Source organism: Nicotiana tabacum, chromosome 12 (assembly GCF_000715075.1).
Source record: "Nicotiana tabacum cultivar K326 chromosome 12, ASM71507v2, whole genome shotgun sequence".
NCBI classification, from domain to species: Eukaryota; Viridiplantae; Streptophyta; class Magnoliopsida; order Solanales; family Solanaceae; genus Nicotiana; species Nicotiana tabacum.
This window is the reverse complement of record NC_134091.1, coordinates 108211137-108221414: the sequence shown is the minus strand read 5'-3', so window position 1 is coordinate 108221414 and position 10278 is coordinate 108211137. Positions and strand designations below refer to the sequence as shown.

Sequence of the window (10278 nt, the reverse complement as noted above, 5' to 3'; positions counted from 1 at the left end):
AAATGCACCTAGTCACAGTTATCGATTCTAAAATGACTTCGAGGGTACGAAGGTCATATTGGCATCATCCAAAGTTTACTCTTCTTGCCCCTTTTACTCTTCATTTTTTCTCTTTAACACTTCTTGGTTTTCTCATTTTCTTTCCTCTCCTTTTCTTTCTGATTATCACTCTTTTCTTTCCTCTAACTTCTTACATCCCACAACATCATCACTTTTTTTAATTCTAAAAATGATTTGATCGAACCCGATGTAGGTTGCCTACGTATCATGTTCCACATGAATCAGACCAAACGTAGTTCTGGAAAAGTAATGGAAAAAATAAACTAAAAACAAAAATCTTTTTGGATTTTTCATTTATAATATTTTTGGTTTTCACATACAAAATAGGAAGTACGATAACAAAAGATTCGACGAACTCAACTAGACTATGACAGACTTTGACACCACCTAAGAGACTCAATACTATTGTATAAGACTAGAAAGTAAAAGACAACATAAAACAAACTCAAAAAATAAAAAGTCCCCTTAAACATCTCCTGAAGGCAACGGTCCTGGCTGGGAAGCTCCTGGGGCGTCTGTCGTGCTCAAGATCTGGTAAATGAATCCATACCTGAATGAGAAGAATAAGACTAAATAGAGTTAGTGACTCAAGACACTATGCGATGCCACAAAACCTTCTATTGGACACATGTAAGTCATGATTGGGCTATATTTGTAAAATGGCCTACGTGGCCAAGGGTGACTATTAGTACGAACTCAACAAAAATGACCTCCAAGACATGGAAATATCTCACTAAAGCTTATATGGCTTCAAACTCCCAATAATCATGGCCCTAGAAATTACTTTGCAAAAATGACCCATTTTGCAAAAATGGATGATATGGCCAAACACGGCAAGAGATGCAAATTCAACAAGGACGGATCTTAAAGTAATAGGCAAAATGACCCCATTTTGCAAGAATGGTCGATGTGGATAAAAATGGCTAGACATGCAAATTCAACAAGGACGTGCCTTAAAATAAGGAGACAACTAATTGTGAATTCAAGACTCTCCGAACACGGTTCAACAAGCCACTTTGCAAAAATAGCCTTATTTTGCAAAAGGGTCGATGTGGCCAAAAGCGGCTAGGCATGCAAGATTTGGCTACGACCTCCGAAGCCAAGAACTTAAGACTCACTAGGAAAATCGGACCCTATGTGGGCTGCTTACGTATCCCGCCCAAAAATATGAGAATCAGGTATGCGTGGTTCGGGAAGATTGGATACGGAAGAAAATTAAAAAAATAACTGATTTGGAGAAAACATATTTTTTGTCTTTTTGAAAAATGATGGAAAATGTAAAATCTTTTTGGATTTTCTTTTTCTCTTGTTTTTTTTTATTTTTGGAAAAAACTATGAAAGAAAAATGTGGATGGGCCCAACTTGCTTCATTTTATACTTCACCCTCTTTTCTTTCTCACTGTTCCGCCAAATGACCCCTTCACCCTTAAAGAATACATCATGTAGCACATAGGGATGGTTAAATATCTTTTTGGGCCATGGGCCCGGTTTGACATAATTTGGATAGGCCTCCTACAACGGGACACAGTGCTTGGGACCGAGCCTTGCTAGGTCTAAATGACATGATGCAAATAAGCATGACCTAAAAGATGACCTACGTTTGGGATTCACTAGACAAGGTAATTCAGGGCGACACGTGGTCGATAGCGGCTGCTCTAGCTTTTCGCTCACTTCACGCTCACATGCCATCCCCTAAAGACACGGGTGACTCACAAAAGGCCGTATAAGCTCAAACGTACTCCGGAAGACTTGTTGCGGAAAAAAGACTCATAGTTATGAAAATGATGACAGTTTTAAAGCAGTAAACACATAAAGAAAAAACTGTAAACACATAAACAACTAGCAAATAATAACAAACTATAAAAACACAACAAAATTCAGATAAAGCAAATAAAAAACATAAAAACCTCAACTGAATTTTCTAAAAAGCCAACAAGATCGTAGTATCAGCTCGAACCTGCAACTCCCCAGCAGAACCACCAAAACTGTCACACCCCCGTTTCACCTCACTAACCCTCTTTAAAAATAATAAAAGATTTTTGAAGCTTGAAAGGGTTTCAATTTGAAAAGTGACAAAAAGATTGCATCTCGAAGGAATTTCATAGTCGCCACCTGACATTTGGTTTCGGTGTGCCATGTCACCATTTTTAAAATAACAATTCCCTTCAAAATACATTTGACTCTTAAACAAGTTTGCACCAAAGATTCAGGTAAGAAGGTTCATTTGACTCAGGGAGAAGGTGTTAGGCATTTCCTGAGTCCCGTAACTACTACGGTTGAGTACATGATCAAATTGGCTTTTAAGAATACTCAGATTGACTTGGAAACACGAAAGAGGCTCGAGGTCATCCTCGTCTAATAAAAGAAAAATAAGAAAAAAGAAAAGAAAGTACTAAAAGAAAATATACCAAAAGTTCTAAGCTATCCTACACTACATTTCCTCCACGATGTAGTTTCGGCCTCCGTTTACATTCACTTCGGGGCATACCCCAGATAAAATATTTTCAAGCCCTTCGGGGAATTCCCCGGATAAAAATAACATACTAAAGGGACAACCTCTCACCTCTGAAGCTAAAATCATAAACATCTTAAAGTTTGCCTACGCCAAGCTTTGTCGGCCTAAACATGCTACTAGCGGATAAATTAGTAAATAGATCTACGTAAACAAGAGATTCAGAACCCTAAAAACTTATGTTTTACCTCATTCCATAACTTTTAGGTCCAATCTTATTTTAAAGCACATCTCTACAAACGGTTCTCTTAAATCCAACAAATAACAGTCCAAATTGTCCAATTCAAATTAATGATTAGTAACCCATTTACGTTTAGAATCAACCTTAAACCCAAATTCGTTTCCTAATTAACCAAAGCAATAACTTACAGTAAACCACAATTTTTATCATACAAGTTCAAGATATCACAAATAAGCATGAAATTCACACAAGTCCATCACCCAAACATCATATAAGACAAAATCAATAAATAAAGGGTAAGATAGTGACGGACCTCAAAGCAAAGTATTTTTGATTCTGAAAATGCTTAACACCAGAAAATTTAGACAACGACAACCTCGACGGAACCGCGAACCTGTCCGGAACCTTAGACTCGACCTTCGACGAGCTCAAAACTCGTCGGAAAACTCGAATTAAACCAAAACCATGAAACCAACAGACTCTGTGACAGTGACTGGCGATTTGGAGCGGCTTCATGCTATTTAGGGTGCTTTGTAGGTGAATTTCACAGCTGCCTTTTTCGGAGATAAGACAATTGGTTTTACATGATTATGGAGGTTTAATGGAGTATGGAGAAGAAAAGGTTAACAATGGTGGAAAAGCCAATTTCTTAGAAGTGGGATCGAGAAGATGACTGCAGCACTAGGGATTCCTCCCTACTGTTTCCCCTATTTGTTTCCTGCCTCCCCGTTAATTGTTTCCTCTTCTCACTCTCTGTTTTTGCCGTTCCTCTCCTCCTCTCGTTCTCACTGTTTCTCTCAATTTCCCCTCTATCTCTTCTTAGTTATCCCTCTCTGTTCGTGCTCTCTCTCTGTTCCCACTAGGCGTGACTCTTCTTCTATCTATATTTGTGTGCAACTGCCTAGGGTCCTTAGGGTTAGAAAAGGTTATAATTAGGATTTTACATAGGTGTGGGGAAATAACAAGGGCCATTAGATTAAAAAAAATATAGGGGTAGGATTGAATAGGGTGTTGGCGGGTCAGCAGGCTTAGTGGGCTAATGGAATTGGGCTGGCCGATTTTGGGCCTCTTTTGTCCCAAAGTAAGATAAAATAATGAGCCTAAACTATTAAAATACTACCAAAATATTAATTAATCCTATGTAAGTAGAGTAAACTATTAAAATAAAACTAAACACTAAAATAAAACTGTTTTTGGTATTTTTCAAATATCATACTAAAGATAAAAGTAGAAGTAGGTTAAAATCATAGCGAAATTAAAATAATATCATTTCCAAAAATAAAAGTAAGGACATTAAATAAATATATGTATAAATATGCGAAATATTATAAGGATGAAATTATTTTTGTAGTTTTCAATTTTATGCTTTAAAACTAGAATTAAAATTAATAATAGAGTGAAATCCTATAGAAATAAACTCAAATAAATATTCTAAAAATACTAAGACTACTAAAGATAATCCTAATGTGCGGGTCAAAAATTACGTGCTTACAATCTGAAGTGAATGTGTTACATATTTAATGGATATAACTTATATTCACAAATAAAAAATAATATAATAAAAATTAAAATAAAAGAAAGCAATAAAGCTAGGTTGCCTCCCAACAAGCGTCTGATTTAACGTCGTGGCACGACTTGAACCACTTTTTGTCTCCATCTCGAATATGTGAATTGAGTCCCCAATTTGGCTTCATGCTTTTTGCTATGCTCTCGGGGTGGTGGGACTAATGTAATCAGGTCAAGTAATAAATTTTGCATTCTACACTTCTTGGCCTTCAGATGAGGTATATAATTATTTCTCTCTGGCACAATAAGTTCCAAAATATAAGCACCTTGTTCCTCATCCGTTGGCTCCTCCAGAGGCTCGAATGACTCAATATTCATATCATAATCCAAATACAGTGTCAAAAATGCATGGAATGAGGACCAATACTCCCCAGATCTAGAATTGCGTCACTATTTACATCCTCATATGTACACACACTAGAGTCTTCAAATATAACATTATCTACTTCCTCACATGACTCTAGCGTTCTTTCCTCAACATGGACATCGTCAATAAAAGTATGGTCTAATGCTTGGTATTCTCGTTTTAGCTCCTCAATTTGGTCTAGAAGATTTTTTTCAATTTCACACAACTCATCATTAAATTGTTGGGCGTTGAACGCATCAACCTTTGCACTCAAATTTGCATCCAACTTGTGCAAAGCCAAGCCAAACTTGTCAATTTCTTGTGCAAGATTAACTCTCTCCTTCGACCAATCATTCACCAACTTTGATAGAAGATAACATCATTCCGCATATTCCCTTAATCGTGAATATCCATCCCAATATCAACCCTTACTCCCATATTCAAATTCAAACCTCCCAGAGTTCAGGTCATGACAAGCCCAAAAAGACGGGCCATAAAAGTCTTCCGTCAACCAAGCGTCTTCACCAATAACTTTATTTTCGGATATTTCATCCCCAAATATCATGTTGAGAGAACTATGAACACACTAAGAGAAAAATAAAATTGTTATAAAAATAAAAATATTTCCAAAAAGAAAAATAAACAAAACCTGTAAAGATAAAAATAAAAGTCTAATCTAGGAAAATAACTAAATAGAAAAATTAAAAACTTGAACAGAAATCAATTAAAAGCTTAACTTAGATAAAAAATCAAGAACTAAGTCCCCAGCAACGACGCCAAAAACTTGTTGGTTCCTTAAGTACACGCAAGTATACGTGACCGTCAAGTAATAAAGTGACTCAAAAGTCCGATGTTGAACCCATAGAGACTTAGATTAATCGTTAACTACACAAACAAAAATTAATTAGCTGTCCAAGATAATAAATTAAAAATCTTGATTATCCTGTATTCCCAACAGTTGTGGAGTGGGAGGGACTACCAAATATCTACCATAAACGTTGGCCATCGAAGTTCCATATTATTGTAGAAATCAAGCAAGTGGTCTTATTGATGATAACGAAGAAATACGAGAAATGTGTGTCAATTGAGGTTAGATTATGATGCCCTTGGTCCAGCCGGACGCAAACAAGACGATGACGAAGAAGATGAAGAAAATGACAATAAAGAGACCGACGAAAGTAACAATAAATTAGTTCCCGACAGTGACGATAATGACTAATGAAAATATTTCTTTTTTTTTCCTCATGTTTTTGTTAAGTTTGTTATTGAATTTTCAATGCAAATGTCAACTAGAGTTAATACTATTGAAAATACAATTTTATTTTATTTATATTTCAAACACACCATTACAGACACTTAATCTTATTAAATATACTGCTATAAAAAACTATTAATATACCTGAAAATTACCAATATTGGATGAACTGCCACCATGAGCTGAATTGCCACCGTGTCCCAAACCTATAAGTGCTTGCGTATGCAGACACACTATATTCTCTATCAACATACCTCGTCGCTGCAAACCAGTATATCGAAAATATTTCATGGCATGTGAGTAAGGCAAGTGCTAAATTGACCATTTCCCACATGAATATAATCGTGCGCTCTCACTGATGGTGTGGGTATTATTATCGCGGTCTCGATGCAAACCAGTGAGAACTTCAAAAATATTTCGATTGCTGCAATATTACAAATATATATGCCATTGTGACCACTTCCTATAACGCTTAAACCGTTGCATCAGTTGTGGCATAAATTGAACACCTCTTTCCAACAAGGAACATACCTCTAGCCATGGTTGTTCAAGTGTTGTGGAGTTGCCTGGACAAAAAAAAAAGGAAAAGGGTCATATATATATATATATATATATATCCCTCTAATATCAAATATTATTTAAAGTTACAATCAGTTATACTAATCGATCAAAACTGCCCCTACCGTCATACTATTAAATATATTTGCCCCTCATTTGAGGGAAGGGACATGTGGTAGCCTTTTATACATTTTTATAACCCAACCAATTGCTCATACTGGATACCCAATATTTATAACCCTAAACCTGACCATCCCAAAACGTATTTCATCTCTTTCACAAGAAAAGCTCCTTCCTCCAAAAAATGGTGGTACTTAAATTTAGCAGTAAATTTAAAAAATGATGGTACTTAAATTTAGCACTAAATTCTTCCAACGAGCAGTAGTTAATATCTTTTATTTAAGCGCATACAACACCACGATTCAATTATCAAGAAATAATGTTTAAAAGAATTTCAAAATAGACAATTTAAGTTCAAAGAAGTCCAAATTTGCAATGATATTTGCAACCTCAATTCTCAACAGCAACCATAACTTAGAATCAAATTAATGCTCAACTGCCAACTGCAAGTACTATCAAATCCTTCAAATTAGAATTTTCAATCATAGAAGCACTAATAGAATTTTTCACGCTTAGTTGCTCGAATATTTCGACTCGGAAAATGAAGATATTTTTTTTGAACCTCTAATCCAATTCACCAAGAAACCCCACACCTCTTTTACTTGCAAATATTCTTTAACCAAGCTAAAAAGTAGTGGTTAATCTAATATTTTAGCTCAACAAAATAGACCTAGATAATTATTTCAATAGAATAATTCAACACTTTAACAATTTGGGTTCCAACTCGGATAACTTAAGAACCCAGCAGTTGGAGTTCGATTATTTTTACCAAATTCTTTAAATCAGTTGCTAGTACAATTCTGACTCAAGAGCATCTCCAAACACTCGAGCCAACTTTTGAATTTTCAAGCATCCAACACCACAAAATTTCCTTTTCGGATTTTTTTTAAAATTTGGAAATCAAGGCAATAAACAAGGAATTATTAAAATAATTTTTTAGTCTACACTCTGAAACAAAAAGTTTCAATTTGTAAGAAATTTGGAAGCATCTAGTCATGGAGAGTTATGGAGGAAGGAGCTTCTCTTGGGAAGGAGATAAGATAAGAGAAATGGATGAGGATTTAGTTGATTAAATCTGGGATGGGTCAAGCATAGGGTTATGGACATCGGGTATCCTGTATGGGCAATTGGTTGGGTATTAAAAAATGTATAGAAGGCTAGCATGTGTCCCTTCCGTCAAATGAGGGGCAACTATATTTAATAGTAAGACGGTAGGGGTAATTTTGATCCATTAGTATAAGAGAGGGTAACTTTAAACAATAATTGATAATAGAGGAATATATATGATCATGTTTCGGGAAAAAAGAAACTCGACAGAACACCTAGGAGCTTATAGACTGTGTCTATTGTAGAATGCCAGACTGATGAAGTCACATGCGTATTTAACGGTATACTAGGGACTCTTAGGCAAATACTTTATCCCTAGGGACTTCTCCATAAAATATAATTACCCTAGGGACTCCTTATAAAAATATATTTCTTTCCATTAAAAAAACTACCATATATACATAACTAGAGAATATTATCTAATATATTATTTATTGGGGAGATAAGGTAAATAATTTATTATCTAATATATTGGCCACACTAGAAATCTTTAGAAACAATGGTAAATTTCAAACCTAATAACCGTTCAATGACCTTCACCCTTTCATGTGGATGGATATACACCTTGCGGTTTCATTAATTATCAGTTACGCGCAAAAATATTTTAATTATATATTTCAAATATTTTGGGCCCCCATATCAAATATATGAATAAAGGCCAATTTAGGAAATTTTTTGTCATTGTTATAAATATATTATATTATGAATGTTCATTTAGTACTTTGTTGTAAATAAGCTTCCTGAAGAAACTTATTCATATGTGACTCCACCGTAAATATGTTTATCTATTTAGTACACTATTGGAAATAAGCAACCTAAGAAGTTTATCCTTTTGGTACTTCGTTATGGATAAATGTTACCCCGGTAGAAGATTATCTATATCTAGTACAATGAGCTTATCCTCTCGGTACTCCGTTATGGATAAATATTACGTAGAGGATTATCTATATTCTGTACAATAGCAGCTTACAAGCAGCTTACAATATCAGCTTATACAGCAGCGTGCAGTAGCAGCTTACAAGCAACTTACAAGCAACTTACACAACAACTTGCAGTAGCAGCTTCCTTTCTTTTTATAAACAGAGGAGATTTCAGTTCATTATGTACATAAGTTTGAAGTTGAATAATATATTAGTTTATCTCGATACTTGTCTTTACTTTATAGTCTTTATTTTATAACACGTTATCAGCACGAGGCTCTGCCATCTTGAGAAAATTCTTTGAAAGTATCAGAGGTACAGACTTGTTTTTCTAAATAATGTCAAATCTTTCTAAACTTGAATTTGTAGCCCTGAATATATCGGGCAAAAGCTATATGTCTTGGGTGCTTGATGCCGAAATTCATCTTGATGCGATGGGTCTGGAAGATATCATCAAGGATAAAAATCAAGCATCAAACCAAGATCATGCCAAAGCAATGATATTCCTACGCCATAACCTTGATGAAGGCTTGAAAATGGAATATAAAACTGTTAGAGCTCCAGTCATATTGTGAAATAATTTGAAAGATAGATATGACCACTTGAATATGGTCGTTCTTCCACATGCACATTATTATTGGACTTATCTAAGGCTACAAGATTTTAAATCTATCAGTGAGTATAATTCTGCTATGTTCAAAAAATTTTCCAATTAAAATTATGTTGTGATAATATTACTGATCATGATATGTTGGAGAAAATGTTCACCACTTTTCATGCCGCGAATATGCTCCTGCAGCAACATTATCGAGAGATTGGATTCAAAAAATATTTTGAACTTATCTCACATCTTCTTATAGTCGAGCAACATAATGGGCAATTAATGAAAACCCTTGAAAGCCGACCTCGAACTTCCACCAAGCTAAGTATGGAAAAGGTTGTGGCCCCAGTCGTGGACATGGCCATGGTTGGGGAAGAAACTCTAATCATGGTAATAATAATGCACCAAAGAATCCTCCTCACCACCAGTAGTGGAAAAAGAAGGAACAAAATCATGAAGCGGTGTAAGTAACAAATGCAGAAAATGCTTGCTATAGATGTGGAGGAAAAGGGGACTTGTCACGTACTTTCCGTACGCCAAAGCACCTAGTTGAGCTTTATCAAGCCTCCCTAAAGTAGACAGAGAAAAATGCTGAAGCAAATTTTATTTCTGAAGATAATTTAGACTTCATGCATTTGGATGTAGATGATTACTTTGCGCTCACGAAAGGAGAAACAAGTCATGTGATCAGTGATGAATCTGTAGAAATATAAATATTTTAATATTTGTTGATTGTAGTAGATAGTATGGTTATGTAATTATTGTACATAAATAAAAGTTGTGCTTTGATAATGATATTTACTATCATATTTATTTTGTTTATGTCATTTTGAAGAATATAGATAATCCTCATATTATGTTTGGTTCAAATACCAATCATGAAGATATTTGTGTAATTGATAGTGGAACAACTCATGCCATATTCAAAGATCGAAAATACTTTTCTTATTTGCATAAGGAAAAAGCAAATGTTTCAACAATTTCTGGTAATATAAGTTTGATTGAAGACTCCGGAAGAGCCACTATATTTCTGTTTAAGGGAACAAAACTTA

At 34.9% G+C, this 10278-nt stretch overlaps 1 long non-coding RNA gene across 1 annotated transcript; it reads right to left on the bottom strand.

Moving 5' to 3' along the window:
- Positions 1 to 338: 338 nt before the first annotated feature.
- LOC107801013 (uncharacterized) lies at positions 339 to 3659 on the bottom strand. The gene is made up of 2 exons (XR_001651541.2): positions 3067 to 3659; positions 339 to 610 (listed from the first exon to the last, which is right to left on the bottom strand). It is a non-coding gene; the product is annotated as an uncharacterized LOC107801013 (long non-coding RNA).
- Positions 3660 to 10278: the final 6619 nt, after the last annotated feature.